Genomic DNA, 27,431 nt, shown 5'->3' with positions numbered 1-27,431 from the left:
AAGCTTTAAGAAAAGGAACTATCATTTGAGCTGATTTTGCAGAATGTTTACTGAGTATCTTTCTCCAGAGATATGTTAGATTACGGGTAAAATAATGGGCTTAGTCTTTGAATAGCTCTTGCCTGAAATCAGCTAGATTAGGTAACGTTTTGAGACCATTTTTGGCACTATGGATATAAATGTTATTCAAATAAGTTGCTATACATATTGAAGTATATATAGCATCCTCCCAAAGTTCCACAGGGATCATTCAGTCTATTTTTCCCCCTGTACCAACAGGGAAAAGGGGAATAAAAGATGAATAACTTGTCACTTCTATCACAGTTAATAAATGGGACATTGGGACCAGGATCTCCCGCCAAAATGGCTATACTGCCAATGTCATCAGCAATGTCTTGGCTGTTTTCCCCCCATACAGAGTGCTTTCTCCCAAACTGAAACCAGCACTAAACTAAGCTATGGTAAACTGAACAAAATTGCACTTGCCAAAGTCCAAATGATTAAAATTTCATGTGATTTGGTCTTTCACAACATTCAAATAAACAAACAATACATGCATAAATGAACTTGAATGCTGTGCTTTTGAAATGAAGTTCTCTAAGCAACACTTTGGTGTTTATATAGCATCGATCTGTCCCTTTGGACTAATCAGCTGACTTAAATAAGAAGGCACTTCTAAGAATATATTTGAATAGAAAATAAAAGGACAGAGAAGAAAATTAAAATACTTCAGAGCTTCATTCACCTCTTGAAATACAAATCAAATTAATATGTTCAAAACCCCTCAGGTTGAAAGTCTGGAGATGAACACACACAGATGTACATACATGTATATAAGCTTGTACGTGTTCTTAAAATATCCATAAAAACTATAGACTTGATCTGAATTAGAACAAAGCCGCTAACACTACTTCAGGACAGTAGGTATTTTTAAGGAGCAAACATTAAGACTTTGACATTTATTCTAAAGTCAGAAATGTCTCAAATAACTGGTGAGAGATAGACTTCGTATTGGTTTTATATCTGAGCCCTGGGCACTCCAAGAATATTGCAACACAGATTAAAGAAAGCCCTTATTTGTTATACAGAGTCTGTTTAACCATTAAGCATAATCAAGAATGCACAAGATGGCAGGGGTTGGAGGGAAAGGGGAAATAAGGATGGCTAATGGGTATAAAAATATAGTCAGATAGAATGAATAAGGTCTAATATTTGATAGCACAACAAGGTGATTCCAGTCAACAATAATTTATTGTATATTTAAAAACAGCTAAAAGAGTATAATTGGATTGTTTGTAACACAAAGAAAAAATAAATGTTTGAGATGATGAATCCCCCATTTACCCTGATGTGATTATAATGCATAGTATGTCTGTATCAAAATATCTCATGTACCCCAAAAATATATAAACCTAGTATGTACCCACAAAAATTAAAAATAATTTTTAAAGAGAATGCACAAGAAACTTTAGCTCTTGGTTAAGGCTACCAGATTCCTGGAAAATATTAAGTAAAAAATATGGAAATAGATCTAAGTTTAATGATTCAGTGGACAGAGGGAGAATGGCATCATAATAGAATGAGCCATAACAGATGGTTGCTAAGAGAGGCTCTGGTAAAGAAATTGGAACAAGTATAATTGGAAGTTGACTGATGGAGAATAAATAATATTCGTGAGGTTTTTTGTTTGTTTGTTCTTAGTTAGGAATTATCTGTAAAGCACTAACCAAAAGAGGGTTTATTACCATGAATGTACACACTGTGAAAAGTCAAAGGAGTAGAGGATGAGTCAACGTTTATGATACATGTGCCTGTAAAAGCATAGAGGAAAGAAAGGGACATGCAATGTTACATTTTCTGCTGTTCTTTCCTTATGGACAAACACCACCAATGTAATTTTCCAAATCGTAGTTCGGTTCCTTGATGCCTTTATAAGACATCTTTTTATTATACTCTTGTGTTTCATTTTCTTGCAATCTTTAAAAATGTAGTCTCTTATGTCTTAGAATATGCATTTTATACAGATTTATATTCCTATTTGATGAAGGCCAAATCTTGATGAAACCATTTTATTTAAGAGAAAATGTTTTAATACTAATGTTACTAAAGAATATTCTCTTCCTCTGGTTGTTAAGAATGAGGGATTTTCCTTCTATGGTAATTTTTCCACAAGGCTGATGCTGAATGTTTGCTTATTCATCATTAGATAAGAAGCAATCTTTTCAGACTTAATGGTAAAAATTTGAAAGAATGCATGGATTAGTGTTTAATTTCTTAAATAATCAAGAGAATGTAAACAGAAATCACAGTAAAGTGTCATTACACACCTACCATCTATCAAATTCACAAAAATTTAAAAGCTTGATAATCCCAATGTTGATGAGAATGTGGAATAATGGGAATTTTTTAATACTTCCACTGGTAGTATAAATTAATGCAATTGTTTTTTAAGACAAATGTTATCTGATATTGTTGAATATATCTGATCAAATATCTAGTAATTACACTCAGATATAGATACATTTATATTCCTGGGCATCAGGATGTAAGCAAAATGTTGTCTGTAGTTATACTATTCATAATAGCCCCTGATTTGAAACAATTCGATGATTCTTCAAGAGGGGAATATATAACTATATCAAAATATATTCATACAATAAAATATTTTATGTCATTAAAATGAACACAATACAGTTACAAACAACATAGATAAATCATACAAATAATGTTGAAAGAAAGAAACAAGAAAAAAATAATGCATTCACTATGATTTCACTAATGCAAAAGCTTGAAAAAGGCAAAGGACTAAACTTTTTAGAGGTGCATACTTTGGTGATAAACCTCTGAAGAAAGTAAGGAAATGATCCATCAGCATGTCAGTATAACAGCTACTTCTGTGGGGATCAGGACTGGGAAGTCTGAAGATGGGCAGTATTCTCTTTCTTTAGCTCAGTAATGGGAACATCAGTGTTTATCATTATTCATTCAACTGGCATTTATGTTTTATGAACTTTTCTATATACGGAATATTAAAAAGAAAATAAAGAGTATATAGATTTCTTTCTCTTTTTTTTCTTTCGAGATGGGGTGTCACTCTGCTGCTTAGAATAGAGTGTGGTGGTGTGATCATGGCTCACTTTAGCCTCAATTTCTCCAGGCTCAGGTGATCCTCTCACCTCAGTTTTTGTATTTTTAGTAGCGATGGGGTCTCACCATGTCGCCCATGCTGGTCTCGAACTTCTGGGCTCAAGCAATCCACCCACCTCAGCCTCCGAAAATGCTACTATTACAGGCACAAGCCACTGCACCTGGCCAAGTACATATTTCTTTGGCCCCATTCATTGTCAACTAAGGAGACTTGACTGGATAGACAAGTCACAAGAGAAAAAGCAATCAGCAAAGCAATAGATTGTAATTATTTGTTTACACATTTAGCTTTGCCACTGAACCTCACCAGACACTAACCTGGAGATTTGTTCAGAATTCATGTATTCAAACCCAGTGCCTAGCCCTGAACTTCACAATAACCATGCTCAAAGATGTGTGTTGAAAGTACAAGTGGGTGAATAAATGAGTTATGCAGAATCCACAGTCAGCTACTATGGTCCTTAGAATATGTGTGTGTGTTTGTGTGTGTGTATGTGTGTGTGTGATGAGATAAAGGTTTGTTGTCTCTGTGATGGGCCAGTGAGATCTAGTTGCATGTATAATAATAGCCAGCAAAGTAAAAGACTGCAATATTGTCAGCAAGCCCTACATAACACGTATCAGAAGTGTTTACATGCATCAGTCATCGAGTTCTATCGTATACATGTTGAAATGTGATGGATGTTTATTTAGGTAAATAAACACAACCAGAGACACACTAAAAATAAAAGCATAAGTTTACCTGTGGATAAAGAGAATTTTGAGTTCATCTACAGAAGTCAGCAGTGGGGATGGGAAAAGAAATAGAGACCTTAAGCTCAGCTGGGGCAAATTCAGAATAATTGTCTGCTAAGAGGCTTACATACCCCAAGTAGATGGCTTTGGCCCCGTGCAGAGGAGTGTTTAATATGGCCTTCCTTATGAGGGGAGGCAAAGCATGGCGGCAGTCGTTTCGATTTCACTGGCTTCTGGACAGTATGTCCTAGGATAATGGGTGTTATTTGCAAATAATATGAAGAACTCTGTATTACACTTTGAAACATTCTGGAATAATATTCAAAATGATAATCACGCTATTTCTCTTCTTTTCTGAATATTTTTTCCCCTTTCCTTCCTTCTTGAACGATTGTACAATTGTATTCTTTTTTTTTTTTTGAGACAGAGTCTTACTCTGTCGCCCAGGTTGGAGTACAGTGGCGCAATCTCAGCTCACTGCAGTGTCCGCCTCCCGGGTTCAAGCAGTTCTCCTGTCACAGCCTCCTGAGTAGCTGGTACTACAGGCCTGTGCCACCACACCCAGCTAATTTTGTATTTTTAGTAGAGATGGGGTTTCACCATGTTGGCCAGGCTGGTTTCGAACTCCTAACCTCAGGTGATCCACCTGCCTTGGCCTCCCAAAGTGCTGGGAGTACAGCCATGAGCCACTTGCCAAGCCCCTGAATAACTGTATTCTAAAGTCAATAGGTGGAGCTGAATATGGTAGACATTAATTTTGAATATAGAGGAGTGCAGTGGCCCAGAACTGGGGGTACCCTGGGTATCATAAGGAGAACTGCCTGTCATAGGTGTCAGAACCTCGGTAGAGTGAGAAGGGCATCCCTTCAGGGGGCAACATGGCATGGGGGATGAGAGTGCAAACAGGTAAAGAAGGCGGTCCTTTGAACTTTTCATCAAGCAGGGTGAGGAGAGAGTCCATGTGGAAAGATAGCCAGGTGTGTTATGTCAGAGACTGAGCAGCTTGAAGAGGGTGTCCACATCAAGTTTTGAGAAAACAGAAAAGCCCAGGTTGACAGACATACTACAAAATAACTGACTCATCTATTAAAGAATGTCAAGGGCAGAGGAGGCACTCCTCCAAACGAAAGGTTGCTAAAGTGATATGATAACTAAAAGAGACAGATGCTTCTAAACAGGACCCTATTGCTGTAAAGGATACCGTTAGGACATTGGGTAAAACTTGGAGTCTGAGGATCACATAAATATATCAATCCTAATGTCCTATTTTGATGGCTGTATTGGGGTCATGTTGGAGAATATCTTTACTTATAAGAAATACATACTGTAGTATTGGGGGTTGATAGGGTATCAGGTCAGCAACGCACTGCTGATGAAACCCAAGCTCGGGTAAGTTAATTGTTCAACTAGTGATTGAGCTGGAATGTGAAACTGCAGCTGACCCTTTCCAGTAGATTTTTCCCTTGCTTCACTGAGCATTCGATAACTAGGTACGTTGTAGCCACTGTGCATCTTCGTTTCTCCTATTGGGAATGTTCGTGATAGAGAAAAATGGTGAAAAGAAAGTGTGAGATTACTGTACGCACATTTATAAAATGGCACTCCTCATTGGGTGTAGCAAAGCTTAGCGCAAAGGTAACCAACTCACAGAGACCTCCCCTGGTGTCTGTTTCTCTCTGTTGCGTGTAAGCCCCATCAGAACTGATACGCTGTCAGTTTGTTTAATCATATCTTCTGTGGCCAACACAGTGCCTGGTACAGGGAAGGCCCTCAATTAAACGTGGATGGAAAAAAACAGTATAGTTTGGTTCAAGAGCTATTCCATAATTCTCCAATTTGAAGTCCACTTCTCATTTTGGGAAGTCCAGTCAAAATCCAATATCAATCATTTACCAGCAGTCTTCTTGGAGTGACTTGAGCTTTTGTGCACCTGCCCAGATGGAAATCCCCAATAAGCCTGCCATTTAGCCTGTGTTTCAGAAGCTCAAACTGCAGAAATTTTCTTGCCCTGTCTCTGCCTCAAACTGGTCCCAGAATAAAGCTATATATGTTATCGCATGCATTTTCTGTAACAGCCACAACTTTCTTTCGTCTTGGCTGACCTATATTATGCTTTAACACGGAGATGAGAAGGGTAGAGGTGCAAGTCAGACAGATAGAGGAGCCCAGCTATTAACTTTCTTTCTCTGCAAGGTTAACAGTGTTCTTATTTGCAGACTGGAAAAGAAAGAGACAGAATTTTGTCTCTCATTTAGCTGGATTCCCAGAGACGAAGTTGCCTTGCTGGATTCTGTGAGAGCATAATCATCCCTATGGCAACGGAAATCTATCTATGATAGTGATTTCACTATGCATCAAAGAGACAGATATGGTTTTTATTTGTTTTTTTTGGAACATGACAGGGTCTTATTCTAATATTCCATACTGGCATAAAATAAAAGGAAACATGTAAAAGGTGAGGTGGAGGTAATATACCTTTTAAACTCAAGGTTCTCTCTTGTTAGTCAGACTCAGTGAGAAAGTCCCTCTCTTTTAAGGGTTTAATTTCGAGGCTTTCCTTTTCTCACATTCTGATGTGGTAAATGACTGCCTTCTATTTCTATCAGACTGACACAATCAGTCAGCCTTCAGATCCTAAACATGTTTGCAAACCATCTGTTACATTTACTAACAGAGTGAAACAAAAGATCTGGCACTTGACAGCATTTCAGATATCAACTTTGAAGCCTCATGAATTTGCTAAAATCTGCTGGTATGCTACACTCAGCTATCTATATTCCAGAAACTAGCAAAGGACCTCTAACCAAAGCCTTGTTATTACTTTCCTAAATACTGTCATTAAAATGTTGAAGGCAATTTGCAACCAACCCATCGCCTTTACATAGAATGGTGTATTACTCTTGGAAAAGAGAAACGGATCTGCAAATATTTTATTATATTCTTGAACATAAACATGCAATTATTCAAATCCATCCTCTATGCTTGTACGCTCGAACTGTGCTATTTGCCAGAGTTCCATAAAGTGATGTCAGATGAATAGAATTAGGGGATTAGAGGGTAAACAGCATTTAGCAGTAATTTGGGGGTATATGATACTTTGTGCTTAGCTAATGGGTTCTGTAGAGTATGGCAGAAAATATTGTTCTGGTTGAAAAGAAATGAGCTATTGGGCAAAATTTTGAAAATAATTTTATGACTGTTTCTTTTCTAGAGGTCCAATCGAATAAAGCATAAGACAAATATATTCATTGTTAGCATGAGACAGCCATGAATTATGATGGTACCAAAACTGTATATCCATATAGTGCTCAACTGTTTACAAAGTATTCCATTAACATTATGCTACCTGTTCCTTCGATGACCCTGTAAGGGGAGAAAGTAATTACTCTCTACCTTCTACATCTGAGGAGGTAGACTCAGATAAGTGATATGTTTCACTTAAAATCCCAAAGTTAGTAAGACCGAGAGCTGAAGGTAGGGTAGTCAAACATCCTTATTTTCCTGGGACTGATGTGGGTATTGGGACATGGGAATCTCAATTTTAAAACTAAGGCTAAAAGGTTTCCTGAGACATGAGACTTTTATTTTTAAAATCAGAAAAGTCCTGGACAAACTTGGAGAAGTTGATCACTTTGGCTAGAGATCTATGAATCAAAGAATTCTGACTTCAGTCTTCTTACCTTTCTACACTACTTCAATGATAAGTTTCATGGATCAGATTCAATGATTTGGTTTACTCAATATGCCTTTATTCGCTCAGGCTGGGAAACTGAGGCTTATATGGTGGAACCATCTTACAGTGGGTTTTATAGGCTTGCTTGTTTTAGATGGCACAACAAACCAGCATTTATCCTCAGTCTAATGAATTGCATTATTCCTTCACACGAAACTTCAGGAGATTGTGCCAAGAAGAACATTGCAACTCAGAACCTAGAATAAAATTCTGTAATTAATCAGAGAAAAAGAAGTGATTGGTAATGTGTGGCTTTCATTTGAAAACAAACCACATTAACTACACGTTGCTAGGAAATATTTTTACTGCTGCAAGGCCATCACAAGTCGATAGTTCACACTGAGAACTACAAATTAATTCCAGTAGCAATCCTGATGTCCAGAGTCTCTTTTTTCACCATCATGCATACTTTTAGTGTCAAAAGCTCTGCATCCAACCCCCTACTATCTATTAGAATGCCACACTAGCAAACGGTGACATCATTGGGAACCTTAAAAATACTAAGATCTGGCTTTGCATATAAGGGTTAAGCTCAAAAAAATTACATATTATGGGACTTTGATTCCTACTAATGCAGCTAGAAGACACACTATTATGAGAAACAGCAGAAATAAATAGATGAGCCTTGCCAAACCCAGTTAGTTTGCAGCTATAGGTTTCCTTGATTTTGTCAGTCAGATAAATATTGGTAATTTTTGACATGTTCTGTTAGAAAGTTGTTTCTAAGCAGAAAATAGATGATTTTTAAAGTTGTAAAACAGAAGTCCAACTAATAAACCCTGAATATGTAGACGCATAGTGACAAGAATGAATAAAAAGTGGTATCTCCTCAATAAATAAGGTTTTATTCCATTCTGTTTTTTTTTTTTTTTTTTTTAAGTTCAGGTGTAGACCTAACAAAACTTTTACAATAGTTGTATTCCAAAATCTAAAATATGCTGCTGAGAGAAATCAAAGATCTCAATAAATGGAAAGACAAACTGTGTTTGTGGAAGATAAAGCTCAACACAATATAGTTATAAATTCTCTCCAAATTGATATACCGATTTAGTGCAATTTCTATCAAAATCTCAGCAAGATATTTATTCATGCAGTTAAGATTATTCTAAAATTTGTATGGAAATGCAAAGGAACTAGAGTAGCTACAATGATTTTGAAAGATTATAAAGAGAGAAGAATTGCCCCTACCTGATTCAAGACTTATTATGTAGCTGCAGTAATCAAGACTGGTATTGATAGAGACACACACACACATTGACCAATGGAACAGAATAGAGAACCCAGAAATAGATCCACAAAAAAATGTATCCAACTGATTTTTGACAAAGGAGAAAAGGCAATTTAATAGAGGAGGTAAGATTGTTTTTTTAATAGTACTAGAGCAACTGAGCATCCGTAAGAAAAACAAAACAAACCAGAACAGAACAAAACCCCTTGACCTAAACTTCATAACAACAACAAACGTTTGCTTTGAGAATGACTCTGTTAAGAAGACAAAAGACAAGGCACAGACTGGGATAAAATATATGTAATTTATGTATCCAACAAAGGACTAGTATCTACAATAAACAAAGAACTCTCAAAACTCAACAGGAAAAAAATAAACAATCAAATTAAAAATTATGCAAAAGATTTGAGGAGACATTTCAAGAAAGAAAATATACAGGTATCAATTCTGCACTAGAAAAGATTTTCAACATCATTCATCATTAGGGCAGTGTAAATTAAAACCACAAGAACAAAATATCACTGCACCCCCTATCAGAATGCTTAAAGACTAGTAACAACATTAAATGCTGTCAAGGATGCAGAAAAACTGGATTTCTCACACATTCCTAGAGGGAATGTAAAATGGTATAGTCATTCTGGAAAACAGTTCCTTAGTCAAGCTAAATATGCAGCCACCATATGGCCCAACAATTACACTTCTTGGCATTTATCCCAGAGAAGTAAAAATTTATCTTCACACAAAACACGTACACAAATGTTTATATCAGTTTTATTTGTTATAGCAAGAACTGGAAACAATTCAGGTATCCTTCAACTTGTGAATGGTTAAATAAGCTGTGGTACCACTATACCATGGAATATTACTCATCAATAAAAGAACAAACAATCAATATAACAAACAATTTAGATATATCTTTAGAGAAGTATGCCGCATAAAAAACTTTAATCTAAAATTGTTATGTAACATATAATTCCATTTATATAACATCCTGAAATAACAAAATTGCAGAAATAGGGAACAGATTAGTGTTTGCTAGGGTTTCAGTAGGAGTTGGGGGTAGGAAGGAAGTGGGTGTGGCAGTAAGAGGAAAACATGAGTGATCTTTGTGGGTGATGGAAATGTATTGTATCTTTATCAACGTCAATATCTTGGTTTTTATATTGTATTATGGTTTTGCAAGATGATACTATTGGGGGAAATGGAGTAAAGAGTACACAGGATTTCCCTGTATTATTTCTTACAACCATGTGTAAAATGATAATTATCTCAAAATAAAAAAATGTAATTGCATGACTTGGATGAGATTGGAGACTACTATTCTAAGTGAAGTAACTTAGGAATGGAAAACCAAACATTGTATGTTCTCACTGATATGTGGGAGCTAAGCTATGAGGATGCGAAGGGTAAGAATGATACAATGGACTTTGGGGACTTGTGGGGAAGAGTGGGAGGGGGTGAGTGATGAAAGACAACATATATGGTGCAGTGTATACTGCTCGGGTGATGGGTCCACCAGGATCTCACAAATCACCACTAAAGAACTTACTCGTGTAACCGGCTACCACTTATAACCCAATAACTAATGGAAAAATAAAATAAAATAATAAAAAATAGAAATAAATAAATTTTAAAAATGTAATTGCAAAACAAAGAAGTTCATTTATAATCTGATAACATGTTCCATAGCATAACCTGTGTGGTTGATGCCTCAGGTGATTTTAGTCACCCAGAATATCCCAGATTGGTGCTTAGTCTTCTGTTTGGGGTTGTGTTTGCCCCAAGATGACCATGAGAGAAGGGGATCAGGGCTGACTAGGAAGCTGTGATCTTTAATGTTTGCATTCACTTGGCTAAGCTACAGTGCCCAGTTGTTTGGCCAAACACCAACCTAGATGTTGTAAGGTATTTTTTAGATGTGATTAACTCCTAACATTTTCAGTAAAGAAGGTTACCATCTATGATGTAGGTGGGCCTTATCCAATCAGTCAAAGGCCTTAAGAGAAGAGACTGAGATCCTCTGAAGAAGGAATGTTGCCTCCCAATTGCCTTCAGACTCAAGACTGAAACATTAACTTTTTCCTGTGTCGCCAGCTTACTGGCCTCATCTGCAGATTTTGGACTTGATAGCCTCCATAATTACATAATTTATTCCTTAAAATACATTCTCTCTTTCTCTCCCTCTCTCTCTCTCTCTCTAAGCTTGTGTTCTTACATATATACAGAGAAATAGTTGTGGAGACCCAGGAGGAGATGCTGTACAGTTAGCTATGACCCTGAAGAAGAATTATTGTTAAAGTGAAGGACACTTCCCTCCCAAAATAAAGAAAAACATATACGACCATATGGAAATTAAAAACCAAGAGCTTCAATAAGTATATATCATTTAAATGCTGAGGATCTCTCTGCTCTAGTATGTGGCAGTAAAGGTTATGTTTTTGTCTGTGTGTGTGTGTGTGTGTGTGTGTGTGTATTCTGTTGGTTCCTTTTCTCTGGAGAACCCTAATACAGAAGCCTAGGAAAATTTTTTGTGAACTTAAATTCCATGAATCCCCTCAAATATCCATGTGGTTACACTGCAGTTTCTTCTGAGGCTTGAGGCTATCCCTTACCCCAGGTGAGGCATGCATGTGGGTGGTGATTGGATCATGGGGGTGCATTTCCCTTGGGGAGGTGCTCTCATGATGATGACTGAGTTATTGTGAGACCTGTTTTTTTAAAAAATGTGTAGCACCCTCCTCCTCTCTCTCTTTCTCCTACTCCAGCCACATGAGGTGTTTGCTTCCCCTTTGCCTTCCACCATAATTATAAGTTTCCTGAGGCCTCCAAAGAAGCAGATGTTGCCATGCTCCCTGTGCAGCCTGTGGAACCGTGATCCAGTTAAACCTATTTTCTTTATAAATTACCCAGTCTCAGGTATTTCTCTATAGCAGTGAGAGAACGGATTAATACAGAGTGCTTACATCAGACATCTTGCACATGTCTCATTGAACCTCAAAACAACTCTGTGAAGCAGGCTCTATTAGTAGTCTCCATTTAATAATGTAGGAAACGGAGGCTTTGAGAAGGCAAGTAAGTCATCCAAGGTCATAATTCTCACTTGCAAGTTTCCTTTGGGTCAGGAAACTGTCATCTCTTAGGGATTTGATCATCTCCAGCCAACATTTCCATAATGGAGATACAGAGAAGGCTACTTATTCTCAAGACTTATTGGTCTTTGTGTCAGATATTTCTAAACAGTTTTCTGAGTTCAGTGATTTCTCTTTTGGGAAGGAGCAAATCCTCTAAATAATCAAAGTTGCATAAATGATTACTTTGACAAGATGTATATACCAGAGAAGCAGAATGGGGAACTGACGCAAACCAACAGAGACAGAGAAAACTCATCATACACGTGCTTCTTTTTTTTTTTTGAGACAGAGTCTCGCCCTGTCATCCAGGCTGGAGTTCAGTGGCATGATCTTGGCTCACTGCAAGCTCTGCCTCCCGGGTTCACGCCATTCTCCTGCCTCAGCCTTCTGAGCAGCTGGGACTACAGGCCCCTGCCACCACGCCCGGCTAATTTTTTGTATTTCCAGTAGAGACAGGGCTTCACAATATTAGCCAGGATGGTCTCGATCTCCTGACCTTGTGATCCGCCCGCCTCGGCCTCCCAAAGTGACATGTGTTTCTTTTAAGATGTATGCACTTGTAACCTCATGAGCTTGTGTTCTTACATGTATACAGAGAAATAGTTGTGGAGACCCAGGAGGAGATGCTGTACAGTTAGCTATGACCCTGAAGAAGAATTATTGTTAAAGTGAAGGACACTTCCCTCCCAAATTAAAGAAAAACATATACGACCATATGGAAATTAAAAACCAAGAGCTTCAGTAAGTATATATCATTTAAATGCTGAGGATCTCTCTGCTCTAGTATGTGGCAGTAAAGGTTATGTTTTTATCTAGATAAACAAAATGTTGCTAAGAAACATCTTGTTTCCAGAACATCTTGTCAGTTGATTCTGAAAGAAAAGCCAGGCAGTTCAGGAAGAGTGGGCAAGAGAACAAAAACAATAGGAATTTTATCCATGAAGTAATGTGAATTTTAAAAATACACTTTGTAGAACTTAGGCGTCTATATGAATATTGTCCTTCAAGCTGGTTGCTTTGTGTATGCTTGTGAGGATTAGAGGAATAAATTGTAGTTATACAAAATGTTTTGGCTCCTCTTTGGGAACCACATTTAGAGGCAGTTTGTAAAGCACATAATGATGGTGGCCACATTATTTATTCCACGAGGTACTACAGAGATAACAGCCTTTGGGAATTATTTAGCCTCCATGAGTCTTTGTTTCCTCGTCTATAAAATAGGTCTAATACCTAACCTCGGTATGTTGTTGTGATAGTCATGGATAATAAGAATAGCTACCATTTTGAACGTGATATGCTTGGATCTGTCTCTCCACCCAAAACTCATGTTCAATTGTAATCCCTAGTGTTGGACGTGAGGCCTGGTGGGAGGCGACTGGATCATGGGTGTGCATTTCCCCCTGGGTGCTATTCTCATGATAGTAACTGAGTTCTCATGAAATCTGCTTGTTTAAAAGTGGATAGCACCGGCCGGGCGCGGTGGCTCGCGCTTGTAATCCCAGAACTTTGGGAGGCCGAGGAGGGCGGATCACGAGGTCAGGAGATCGAGACCACGGTGAAACCCCGTCTCTACTAAAAATACAAAAAATTAGCCGGGCGTGGTGGTGGCAGCCTGTAGTCCCAGCTACTCGGGAGGCTGAGGCAGGAGAATGGCGTGAACCCGGGAGGCAGAGTTTGCAGTGAGCCAAGATCGCGCCACTGCACTCCAGCCTGGGTGACAGCAAGACTCCGTCTCAAAAAAAAAAAAAAAAAAAAAAAAATGGGTAGCACCTCCCCACTCTCTTTCTTCCTCCCGCTCCAGCCGTGTGAGGTGCTTGCTCCCCCTTTGCATTCTGCCATGATTGGAAGTTTCCTGAGGCCTCCACAGAAGCAGATGCTGCCATGCTTCCTGTGCAGCCTGTGGAACTGTGATCCAGTTAAACCTATTTTCTTTATAAATTACCCAGTCTCCGGTATTTCTCTGTGGCAATGAGAGAAGAGATTAATACAGAGTGCTTACATCAGATACTTTGTCCATGTCTTATTGAACCTCACAACAAATTTCTGAAGCAGACTACTACTATTAGTAGTCTCCATTTAACAACGTAGGAAGCAGAGGCTTTGAGAAGGCAAGTAAGTTACCCGAGGTCATAATTTAGTGACTGACAGAGCCAAGAGTTGATACCAGATATCTCTGATTCCTAAGTTCATGTCTTAATGACTGTATCATAATATCTCTCAATATTTAAACTTACCCAAAGGGGTATCTATTATGCTGTATGCACTTAGTAGTTATTCAAGGTTAATACATATTATACTTTCATCTCCACTCTTTTATATAAGCCCATGGATGCTTGAGTTGATTTGGAATAGTTCTTTTAAATGTAAAAATGACTGGAAGCAACAATCAACCTTAGATAAATTTATTGGTGATTGCTCTGAAAACAAGATACTTAGGTAATTAAGGCAATCCAAACAGAACACAAGTAAACATAGGCAGGCAAGTCAACTTGCCTTTCCACTGAACTGCCTTTGTAAACAAGGATGGAAATGTCCTCTTTCTGTTCAGCTCCTCTCATAGGAGTTTGCCGGGTATGATAGAACTCTACTTTTGGTGGGTCAGTCTACCCACTGAAGCATGTAATTGTTTTTTTTTTTATGCATCGGACTGGTCCCTGGCGTTATGCATTTGTAACCTTGGTTAGCTCAAAATGACTCCTGTGTCTCACTGAGTAAAGACAAAGAAGATCCTGAAGTTACATCTTTCTGAAACTGAAGGTGCAGCTTCATCTGTGATAGGAGATAGTGGTGTGAGGTCTTTATAGTTTAGAACCTAAATTGATTACATTCTTATTCAAAAGCATTGCAACAATAAATTCTGGGATAGTGGAAGTGACTTGGAAATAAGGAATACTTCCTAGGGGAATTGATATCTCATCACTTAGAAAAGGCATCAGGCTAGAGCAGGGCTCTTGCTCACCTTTCAAGAAGGGCTGATAGTCAAGAGGTAGCTCAGGTATGGCTGTGCCAGTTGTTTATGGCCAATGGTCTCCTGGTAAGTCACTACCTGAGTGTGATCAGTTGTTACATGTTTTGCGTATGAGTGGGTATAATGGTGCTTCTGTAGCCAAAGGTAGAATTAAACCCAGATGAGAGTGGATTACTGGCTATGAAGAGATTGTTAAAGTGTAAAATATAAGAACTTTCAAGAGAATAAAAATTTCATCAGAACTGTTATTTTAGTTATATTCTGGTAAAGGAGATATAGCCTCTACTTAGATTGGAAAAACAACTTCCAAAGTTCTCTTATTCTTCCAGCACAGAAAAAAAGCTGTTGCTATTTATGGTCGAATTAAAAAGTAAAAAATAAAAAGACCAGTTCAAGAAACAGTGGCACTAACACAGCTGACAACCAGCATAGTAGGAGCCATACCAGGGGAGCAGGGAAGCAACACACACTGTGTGAGACACTAAGAGGGCAGAATAATCATGTCATTTGGATGCATGCAAACAGTGATTTCCGTTTTCTTCAACCAAAAAAAAAAAAAAAATAGACAGTGAGGAGTTATAGTTTTAGGTAATTTGGGGAGTTTAGAATATATATGTTGTGGCCGGGCATGGTGGCTAATGCCTCTAATCTCTGCACTTTGGGAGGCTGAGGTGGGTGGATCATGAGGTCAGGAGATTGAGACCATCCTGGCTAACACAGTGAAACCCGTCTCTACTAAAAATACAGAAAATTAGCTAGGCGTGGTGGCGGGTGCCTGTAGTCCCAGCTACTGGAGGCTGAGGCAGGAGAATGGCATGAACCCGGGAGGTGGAGCTTGCAGCGAGCCGAGATCATGCCACTGCACTCCAGCCTGGGCGGCAGAGCGAGACTTCATCTCAAAAAAAAAAAAAAAAAAAAATATATATATATATATATATGTTGCACAATAGCTAATAGCTACACATTTTTTTCATTGCAATAAAGCTTATTTTTAAAACAATGAAGTTTAAATTGGGGATGTTGTAGTCAGCATACTTGGTTGTCTTACTAGAGTTATTTCCTGGAGTAGCTAAGTAGATGTTCAAGCCCAATAAAATGTGATCTCATCAAGTAACCTGGGCCATGGTTATCTTTCACTTAATTGATATGTATTTTACCCAAATCTTGCATTCTAAAGCTATCCCAACTCAATTGAAAAATGAGTTACATGGCTAGGATATTGATATATTAGCCTTCATCTCAGCATCATTCAGGACATTACTTAATTTCTCTTATGAGTCTATCCTCCCTCTTTTCCAGTTTTTCCCCTTTCAATCCCACGGCTGCCGTTTGTGTTTATCTGTTGATTATTGTCCCCTTTTATCACCATTAAGAGAAACCTAAGAGCTCGTTTGGAATAACATTAAGTTATTTATTAGATATGAAGTACCTACTATATATCACAAATTGGGCTACATGTGGTGGAACTGAGAAAATGATCTTTAATAGTAGTGTCTAGCAGAGGCAGTCCAGAGGAATAGAGGGGTGAGGGCTTTGGAGTCAGGGAGACCTGGCCCTGCCAGATAGATTTCATGTTGTTACATTTGTAAAGTTATAAAGAAAAGTATAAGGTTGTTGTGAGGTTTAGGGAACAGAGCCTAGCACATAGTAGGTAGTCAACAAATGAGACCTTTTAAAATATAATCTAGTGTTTATGGAAAAATTATGAAACATGCATTCTAGTTTAGTTCTCTAGAGATTATTACTGAAATTTTAGTATGTCACCTTATATCCCTGAGGATCAATTGTTTAATCTGTAAAAATATGGTGCAATTAGCCAGTTCCAAGAGTATGTGATTCTAGTGACTCTATGAGCTATTTCGCTCTGGGAAATACAGAATCAATATCAAAGAGGACTTGGCACAAAACTGAGACTATGGACAGAATCTAAAAATGAGGCCAACAAATGCTAGTTTCTTCGGTGTTTTTTTGTTTGTTTTTTGTTTGTTTGTTTGTTTTGAGATGGAGTCGTGCACTGTCACTCAGGCTGGAGTGCAGTGGCGCGATCTCAGTTCACTGCAATCTCCACCTCCCGGGTTCAAGCGATTCTCCTGCCTCAGCCTCCTGAGTAACTGGGACTACAGGAGCCAGCCACCATGCCTGGCTTATTTTATTTATTTATTTATTTATTTATTTATTTTAGCAGAGAGGGGGTTTCACCGTGTTAGCCAGGATGGTCTTGATCTCCTGACCTCATGATCTGCCCACCTCAGCCTCCCAAAGTGCTGGGATTACAGGCGTGAGCCACCGCGCCCAGCCTTCTTAGGTGTTTTGAAGTCCAATAATATAAAGCATTCGTACAAATATGCTGTGACTAAAAAGCTGAACCAAGAAGACAACGACAAATAACAGGGTGGCACACGAGATCAATCTTTTCGTACTTCCCTAACTCTCTGCTTTCTACTTGTAATCTTTTGATTTGGATGTTATGATTTTTAGCAATGATCCTACACAAACTCCATAACAAGGTGTAATCACAGCAAAAGCAAACAAAACCCACAACAGCCGCAGACAAAAACACTACGGAGAAAAAAAAATAAGTTTTCAGGAGGGTCTCATTTCTTACCAATAAACAAGACAAAAAGGCACTGTATTTATTCATTCAACAAATATACATTGCTTAATTATTAGGTGCCATGCACTGTGCCAGGATATTGGGATAAACCAGATAACCATTGCTCCTGATACATCAATCTTGGTCTAGTTTGGGTTAGGGAGGAACCCACAAACAACTACAATTCAATGTAATCAATGCTGCAAAAGAGAAATCAAGCATGACATGAGCACACGAAGAAAAACACATGTCTGGATCAGTAGTTCTCAATCAGGGGTGATTTTGTCCTCCCAGGGATGCCTGACAATACATGGAGGCATGTTTGATTGTTACAGCTCGGGGTGGGGTAGGGATGTTCCTTGCATCTAGCCAGTGGAGGTTGCAGGACAGCCTCCTCCACATCAAAGAGTTATTCATTCCTAAATGTTAATAGTGCTGAAGGGAGGAAACCCTGGCCTAGATGTAAGGGGCTGAAGAAGACTTCACAGGGAAAGTGATGTTTAATCTGAGAGTTGAAAGAGGAGTAGGTGTTAACGATCTATCGAATTTAGCAAGAAGGGGATTATTACTGACCTTGACAGGGTGCAGTTGGAAATGGTTTGAGGAGAGAGTGGGTAGTGAGAACATGGAGAGCCAAAAACAATTCTTTTAAAAAGCTTGCCTGGGAAGGAAACAGACAGTGCAGAAGCTGGAGTGGGATGGGATATGCTAATGCACAATTATGTTTTGTTTGGTTTGGTTTTAAAAATGGGCAGGATTTGAACATGCATAATGCTGATGAGAAAGAGCAAGTGGAGGAGGAGATATTAAAAACAAAAGAGGAGCAGAGGAAAGTTAATAGAGTGAGGCCTCCACATACCACATGATTCCATTGATATGAAATGTCCAAAGCAGACAGACCTATAGAGATGGAAAGCAAATTAATGGTACCTAGGGCTGGGGCTGGGGATGAGGCAGTTGAGGTAATGAAGAGTAACTGTTAATAGATACAGTTTTTGGAGGGTGAAGAATGAAAATTTTCTAACATGTATTGTAGTGATGGTTGTACAACTGTGTGAATAGATTAAAAACCATCAAATTGTAGGTTAACAACTTTTAAATAGGTTTGTTTTATGGTCTATGGATTAATTTTAATAAAGCTGATGTTAAAAATAGAGTGAGAAAATGAGGGTGGAGGGAATATGATTCCTCAGAGAGGGAGAGTGGTGACTTTTATGTAAGAGAAGACAGCTCTAAGTGACAGTAAAGGAAGAGAGCACCTGATGGGTCCAGGTGGAGACGCAGCCTTAAGGTGGCAGAAAGGTGAGAAAGTCTGATGACTTTTTTGTTTGTGAAGTCAATGTATAGAATCGAGATCAAGTGAGAGTGACTGAGGAGGTGGTGGGAAGGAGATTGGAGAAGACTGTATGGTTTAGCTGGTCCCACAAAGAGTAGCAAGTGATGAATAAGGAGTCAAAGATCTTGCCTGGTATTACCTAGAGACTGAATTTGGAGACCATGACTTTATAGTGGCCTTAGTCTAGCAGACCATGTTATTAGTTGGTGCAAAGTTATCTGCGATGTTTGCCACTAAAAGTGCATTCACATTACTTTTCATAGCAAAAATTGCAATTACCTTTGCATCAACCCAATAATATACGAGACTTGTAGACCTAACATTTAAAGGACAGCAGCTATGAAGGACTCAGACTCAAGGTCGCCTCAAGACAGTACCAAATGATAGTGGGACGGGTGCACTGGGGATAATGGCAAGAGTGGGTTTGAAGTGGTAATCCACAAATTTAAACTGTCCAGGGAAAGCAGTTCTAAATTTCATTTGTAGAGTAGGCCAATTTCTTACGGCATATTGTATATTTGATTATAGTTCAGATTTTTGCCATGCATTACGATGATAAAATACGTTTGCATACTTTATTTTCTCTTAGTTATACAATGTCTTAGTGTCCTTGGGCTGCTATAACAAAAAACCATTAATTATGGGGCTTATCAACAACAGTAATTTATTTCTCACAGTTCTGGAGGCTGGGAAGTTTAAGATCCAACTGCTGGCACATGTGATACCTGGTGAGAGCCTGTTTCCTGGTACACAATGGCAACTTCTCTCTGAATCCTCACATGATGGAAGGGGCAAGGCAGATTTCTGGGGCCTGTTTTATAAGGGTGCTATTCCCATGTATGAGTGCTCTGCCCTCATGACCTAATTATCTCCCAACAGCCACCTCCTGATAAGAACAGATTGGTGATTTGATTTCAATATATGAATTGTGGGCGGACACAAACATTCAAACAAGAGTAAGTAATGTCTATTATGTTTTATGTACATCATTATAAGATACAAAAAAAAGCTCTTTTTTTTATTCCTGTGCCTCTACTCTCCCCCACACACAAGCATGTGCACACACACACAGTCTTGTTCACGGTAGACATTTAATAGATGATGTACAACAGTTTTGCTGAATGGAGGTGACTTAAAGAAGCTTAGAACTCAGTATCAAACTGCCTATTTAAGTAGTAGTTATATCTCTTCCAGTGTGTAGATTAGGGCAAGTTATTTTACCACTCTCGACGGTGATTCCTTACTCTTTAAAACAAGATATGTCACCTATCCTGATTTTTGTTTATTCATAGGTGTTTTTTAGAAGGATTGCTATTCAGAAGCAAGGGATACTTTTCCATCATTCTCCCTCGCCGCTGCCTTATCACGTGGTCTAGTCTCTCTGCTTCTGGACACAGTATTTGATCTTTGTTCTTCTTCATAATTATGCCAATCATCCGATAAACTAAAGGAGATGTATTGTTTTGAACTAAAAGGGAGTTGCTATGCAGCATTAAGATACACATCAAGTGAACAAGTCCCAGCTGAGCACTCGTTAAATCATCAGGCTTTCCCCAAGGTCTTGCTCTCTTTGTGATAATTGATGCACAGCTGTCATTGGCCCAGGACCAGGCCTCCAGCATGTAGCCAAGAAAAGGAAATCAGAAGCTGGTGCTTTGCTAGTGCGATGATATAGTAAGCTATACACCCAGATCTAGACTTTTCTGACCTGTTTATGTGTAGGCATGGACCAGGTTCTTCACTGGTGAACCCAAGCATGTAATAACATTGCTCTTTCGTTAAAGGGAAAGCAAGATAAGGGAGATGTATTCAGCTACGGGCGGGACTTTGAAAGCAAAGCAAGGAAGGAGTTAGCTTCAGCCATGTGGATACTGGTTGGCATTCCAAGCAGGCAGGCTTGGCCTCTGATAGAGAGCCAAGGAGACATGTAGCAACCAAAGACAGCAGATTGAACAAGAATAATATGTCACCATTGATTGTCTTTTATGGATGTTACTTTTCACTGAAAGCTATTTACCTGGTTATAACAGCCCAGTTTGGGGGCAATAGGGTAGATGTGTCCTTCTAGGCACTTAAAATGACTAATAACATCTTTTGTGTCTGCCTGTGTGATGTGTGTGTGCACTAGGAAGTTGCGACAGTCTTCATGGAATAAAGTATGTGAAAGCTCTTTATAAAAGGCAAAACATTATAAACTTGTGATGGACTATTTCTTTTAATTGAATTGAATCCTCCATACATCCACTTCACTTTCTTTACGCCATCCTCCTATCCCTATGCTTAGCTACTTTCTACAGTGTTAATTAATAACAGCTAGAGGCATAATCCCTTCCTGGGGTGAAAGAATATATATATATATATATGTATTCTCATTTAAGTGTAATTACTATTCTTTTAAAATATGAAAGTAATGTACGCTTATTATAAAAATTGGAAAATGCATAAAATAATGAAGAAAATTATATTATCTATAATCTCTCTGCATCAAGATAATCATTTATGTGTCATTGCTTTCAGCTCTTTTACTGTACACACTAGGATATAAAACATATATATTTCATACATTGTGATCATCCTGCATATTATTTTTGAATATTCCTTTTCCATTTAAGTTTATATGAAGGGCTTTATCCTGTGATTAAATGGGCTTCAAAAATACTTTAATGGATTCACAAGAGTTCATTATGTGAACATAATTTAAAAACTAACTTCTGAAAACAACATTTTATTGCTCCAATTTTCATCATTATTTTAAAAATCTAATTAATATATTTTTATCATAAAGTTTTTGGTTTATTTTGTTTTGTTTTCTTAAATTTCTACTTTTATTTTTTAGGATCAGGCCTCAAAATAATATTATAAATTAACAGGTTGTACATATGTCTATATATTTAGTAGAACCCTCTTGAAGGTACAAATGACTTAATAGGGAATATAAAACTTTATACATTTTGTCAAGAGCAGCAGTAAGGACAATGTGTGGTAATGACCATCTCCCATACTGTTCAAGTCACATGCTACCCACCAAAGAAAGCATATTCTGCATGTTTAGCATAATCCAAGTATAACTGGCTTAATTGAAAATTTTGTTCTTTAACAACTCTGTATTTCCTTGGTATGGCTTGAAGTCAATCAATGAATTCACTTTGGATAAATTATTATAGGAAACTGGCTTATATATCAACACACACATTGCACTGTCCTCTTCCTAAGACTTTCAGTCTTTCTACTACTGGCATCATATGAACTTGTATTATTTACTGTTCGTAGGTTTCCCTATACACTTTCAGACTTATGGCTCCTAAAGGTGATAGAATGTGTTACTTGTTTATTATGATAGCCTCTGGCTGGATTTAGAAGCTACATATCAACAGAGTAAATACTATTTTAAAATATCTCCATATTGTATCTGTATTTTGATATTATGTTGATGATTTTCAATTGTTCAAGGTTAAAGAGGTTAAGTACCCCATGTACTCCTGAACTACCCATATCTCCCACATATACATTGTTTGATAAAGCCTAAAACTAAATACATAAAGATGTGGGAAAATGAGAATACTGGCATTCTTGGCCTGTTATTTAGGATGACTCTATCAAGGTAACTCTAATTTTTGACATTTTTCCTTCCCCTAGGCTGGTTCTGCTACTGAACTCAGCAGGCTAATCATGGTTTACCTATCCATGCAGAGGTAAAATGTCATTAAAATGATTGATAGGGTATACGTACCTCAAACATGACAGTAGTCATGGCTTCCCCATGTGACATGTTGCTCCTGAAATAATTTTGAGATTGTTTCTCTATTGTCACAATAGAACCCTGACTTATATTTCACTTAGCTTCTTACAGGGACCTTGAACAATTCTCTTATTTTAGTCAGTTACAACACCTTTTCCCTGATGGGCCATTGGATTGATGCAGGAGGATGTAATTATGTGAAATTGAGACAGCAAAGGCCCCAAATGAATCAGCAGCTTATTCTACTTTTATGGGTACAGGGCAGCTTCTTTTGTGTTTTCCTGGCCATTTGAATTCTGCTGTTTGCTGTTCTCTCCAACTTTGATTCTTTGATCTGGAGTGTATATGCCTGCTCTGCTTTTGTTAACTCAATGCCTGCTGGTCCTTGCCTTGTCTCAGTCTTCAGAATATGGATGTGAAGACTGGATCACAAAGACAGGTCATGCTGAGACTGGGGAGGCATATCTGATCTCCGGGTTTGAGTCCCAGTTAGTAACAGAAGGACTTTAGAGCAGCACTAAAATCTCATTCATGGCATGAAACAAAGTCGGAGTTGAGCCATAGTCAGACATTAAATCAAAGTGTCAGATATGACAAATCTGAGCAAGGCTGTGCATGAGAGGATGAGTGTTCTTGAGCAAAAGGGAAGTCTAAATCCGTAGGGTTGGCAAAGAAGTAAATACGCTGAAATGAGGGAGAGCCCAGGGGCAGGTTTAAACCATTATTCTTGGACTGTCCTTGCTGTGGTAGAATAACTGGTAAATTTTGACTTCCCTTGCTCTGCTAAAGTTCCTAGTTGGTCTTTAAGACACACCGTTTTGAAACCTGTGCCTGTCAATCCTAAGCCTAGTAGTTCTACTAAGATTCGATAGCAGAATCAAACCAGCCACATGGTTTCGGTAGAAGACAGACGGCTGTGGTGAAAATGAAAACAGGCTGTTTCAAGTTAAAGGCTATTCCTGGGCTGGTTGCTGCAGATGCTGTGGGTCTGTTGTTATATGTGGTTCAGTCATTGTCCATTTGTATATTCAGTCTCTCAACATACACATATTCTAAATTCTTGTCAGGCAGTTGTGGTGGATTCATTTCTTATATGAATTAATTTCAGTTAAACTACTTCAATGCTAGGGGCAATACCTCTCTTCAAAGGAGTTTATAATCTAGTTGGAAGAATAAGCATTACACAGTAAATTCCACAAACAAAATGCTCTAGGAATTCAAGTATGGGTTATCATACCTAGTTTTGTTGTGTGGATAAGTTAAAAAGGGCTTCACAGGCAGATAGCATTTGAAATGAGCCTTTAAGAATATGAAAACAGCTCTGTAAAATGGGGTGGGGAAAGAATTGGGGAGATGGCCTCAAAGAAAACAGTGGAGTAGGGAAGTAGGAACCCAAAGACAAATTTACTGACTCCACTAGGGTGTATTGATCTGAGCAACTCTGTTTTGAATTATGTTATTGATTCTTTTTTTTTTTTGTAAGGCTTCTTAGCGTTATGTTTTTATTTATTTATTTATTTATTTATTTATTTATTATTTTTATTATGCTTTAAGTTTTAGGGTGCAAGTGCACAACATGCAGGTTAGTTACATATGTATTCATGTGCCATGTTGGTGTGCTGCACCCATTAACTCTCATTTAATATTAGGTATATCTCCTAATGCTATTCCTCCCCCCTCCCCCCACCCCACAACAGGCCCTGGTGTGTGATGTTCCCCTTCCTGTGTCCATGTGTTCTCATTGTTCAATTCCCACCTATGAGTGAGAACATGAGGTGTTTGGTTTTTGTCCTTGCGATAGTTTGCTGAGAATGATGGTTTCCAGCTTCAGCCATGTCCCTACAAAGGACATGAACTCACCATTTTTTATGGCTGCATAGTATTCCATGGTGTATATGTGCCACATTTTCTTAATCCAGTCTATCACTGTTGGACATTTGGGTTGGTTCCAAGTCTTTGCTATTGTGAATAGTGCCACAATAAACATATGTGTGCATGTGTCTTTATAGCAGCATGATTTATAATCCTTTGAGTATATACCCAGTAATGGGATGGCTGGGAACTCCTACCCTGCAAGTTTTCTTATTCTGGATCCCATTCCCTCTGTATGTTGTTCTGTTCTGATCCCAACCATTACCTGTCACTTTTTGTATGCAAGTGTGCTAAATGGTAAGATTCCAATTATCTAATACTGCTTAGAGATAGTCTCAACAAACTTTCCAGAAAGAACCTGAAGATTTTCAAAGTATTCCACTAGTGTGAGAGTCTGGAACTATAAAAGTCCAGATAGTGAACATTTTTGGCTTTACAGGTTATACAGTCTCTGTTGCAACTACTTTGCCACTGTAGTGCAAAAGCTATAAAGAATGGGTGCAAACAGAGTTGGCCTCATAGTGGGCTGACTTTGGCTCACAACTTGGATCATTTGCTGACCCATCTATTAGTGGATGGGTATTTCCAAGGAGAGATTGGCTTTGTTAAAGCAGATATGGGAATTGAGATAATGCCACAGCACTGGAGACATTTGGGAAAGATTCCAAATAATATGTACCACTAGTCTTCATGGAACCTTGTCTCTGTACTTTTCTTTTTTTTTTTTTTAACAAAATACATAGTTTCTTATTCAGAGAAAAAGGGTTAGAATATTTTTTCTCTTGTGAGACATAAATTTAACTTAGTTATAATACATTTAACAAATGTTTACTGGGCCTCTACTGCTATCGTGGATACCAAGAAGAGTAAGTATTGACTCTTTATACATTTATACCTTTAAAGATCTTATAGATTAACAGCAGAATAAGGTAAGCACTAAGAGAGAAGCACACACACGATTTTTGAATATTTATGGTAAGAAGAGATTATGCAAATGGACCACACCATTCTTTTCCTTCATGAGCACTTGAGATGCAATTCAAAGTCTAGGTAAAATTAATGAGTGAAAACACGAAGTTTAAACATTTAGACAAGAAAGTTAAGACATCTGGGGAAATAGTGTATAGTCTGCTTTAAGTTTTACTCAGCTCTCTAAATCTATCATGTCCCAACTTTCCTCTTGACTTTTCCCTGGACTTAAGTTCCCCTCGTTAACCAATATACCTAATATTGCTTAGGTATATTTGTTCCAAACTTTCCCAGAAATGATCCAAAGAAAACCACCATCTCATCGTTTGCTCAACTTAGAAACTAGTATGTCTCCTTTTCTCCACTCATCAATTTATTTTGCTTGCATTCAAAATTTTGCTTACATCAAAATATAAGATGGGTTTTTAATTCTTCTACCTTTCTCCATCTGTGCTTCCACCAGTTAGTCCCAATCACATGCCTGGACTCCTGGACTAGTCTCCTAATGATTCTTACCACTTCCATTCTTGCTCTGTTCTAATTTCTTCCTCACATAATTGTCAGAATAATATTTTTTAAAATCATAAAATGGACGGTTTTAATGCCCTACTTGAAACCCTTTAGGAGCTTCCAATTATGTTCACGCAAACAACCAGACTTTCGGTTCTGCAAATCTTCAGCAGTCTTCCCTGCCCTCAAATGTATTCTTTCCTTCCTTTGGAACACTTTCATTCTCACTGTTTGCATGATCCATTCCTTGGCTTCTTTCAGATCTTATGTTAATTTTTAACCCTTTAGGGACTCCTTCTCTGATTGTCCTATCATAGAAGGTTGCTTGTTCATGGATTTCATGACAACATGCATTGCCTAACTCTTCTATTAGCCTGAATCTCTGAAGGCAGAAATAGGTTGTTTGGTTCACTGCAGATATACAGCACCTAGTAGTACAGTGTCTGCCAGTATAGGTATTTATTCAAACGGTCATTTGATGGTTATTTCTTGAGAATAGTCAGGATATTTACAAATGCAATTTGGGAGTGTGAGGTATTGAGGAGTGATTGACGCAAATTTGGCCATCACTTGCATACAGGTGATGGATGGTTGAGATTACGAAAGTGGATGAGATTTTCAAAGAAGATAAGAAATGTTGAGAAATAATTTAGAATTCTTTGGGTAACTTAAGAGTAAGTTATCTAACCACTTTGTCTCTTTGTTTTTTTTTTTTTTGTCTCTAACGTATGTATATTATGGCCTCTATGTATGTATAGTATCACGTCTCTAATATATACATAATATTAGTACCTTAGGTGACTAAGGCACCTTCATAGGAGCTGGCACGTTAAGTACTCTCACAGGACCTGACATATAGTAGGGTCTCAATAAACATCATTTTCTTGTCCTTTCTCATTCTAAACTACTACACTCCCATGAAACATAAAATAAACAAATATAAGATCTCACGTATCTTATTTAAAAATAACAAAATCTCCTTCAACAAATATTCAACAAGCACTAATTTATCATCTTTTATGAATATCAGGTTTGATGCCAACTGCGGAGAGTGTTTTTGAAAAGGAGTTTATGGTTTGGAGGAGCATACAGACTTTGGAGGGAGACAAAATGGGTGATTAAAATGTAGTAAGCGTAGAGATAAGGGTGCACAATGAACACACAGAAAAGCGGTTTGCTCTTTTTAAGAACTTGGATATTTCACTGGGATTCAGCGTGCTCTTGGCAAGTTCTTGAATCTCTCCTTAGGCATTTACCGGGATGCCACATGGCACAATTTACTTAACTCCTCTGAACTTCATTCCTCACCTGTAGAGTAAAGATAAGAATCACATCTTTCAAGGTTGTTGTTAGGTGTCACCTAGATTAAGGTAAGTGACTTGATATATTCTAAAATGTTTTAAGTGGAGATCTACCATGGTGAGTCAAAGGGAATCTGAAATAAAGCAACTGCAGTTGGTAAATGACGTA

The 27,431-nt window shown here is 38.0% G+C and overlaps 1 long non-coding RNA gene across 2 annotated transcripts; it reads left to right on the top strand.

Annotated features, from left to right (window-relative positions):
- Positions 1-6,254: 6,254 nt before the first annotated feature.
- Positions 6,255-27,221, top strand: LOC131384507 (uncharacterized). 2 transcript variants are annotated; one of them, XR_009215402.1, is made up of 3 exons: positions 6,255-6,337; positions 19,751-19,827; positions 27,210-27,221. It is a non-coding gene; the product is annotated as an uncharacterized LOC131384507 (long non-coding RNA). The 2 variants fall into 2 exon arrangements; XR_009215403.1 differs by lacking the exon at positions 6,255-6,337 and adding an exon at positions 12,614-12,715 and having other exon boundaries at positions 27,210-27,220.
- The last annotated feature ends 210 nt before the right edge of the window (positions 27,222-27,431 follow it).

Source organism: Hylobates moloch, unplaced genomic scaffold (genome assembly GCF_009828535.3).
Source record: "Hylobates moloch isolate HMO894 unplaced genomic scaffold, HMol_V3 SCAFFOLD_10, whole genome shotgun sequence".
Lineage (NCBI taxonomy): Eukaryota > Metazoa > Chordata > Mammalia > Primates > Hylobatidae > Hylobates > Hylobates moloch.
This window is presented reverse-complemented; position numbering and strand designations above follow the sequence as displayed.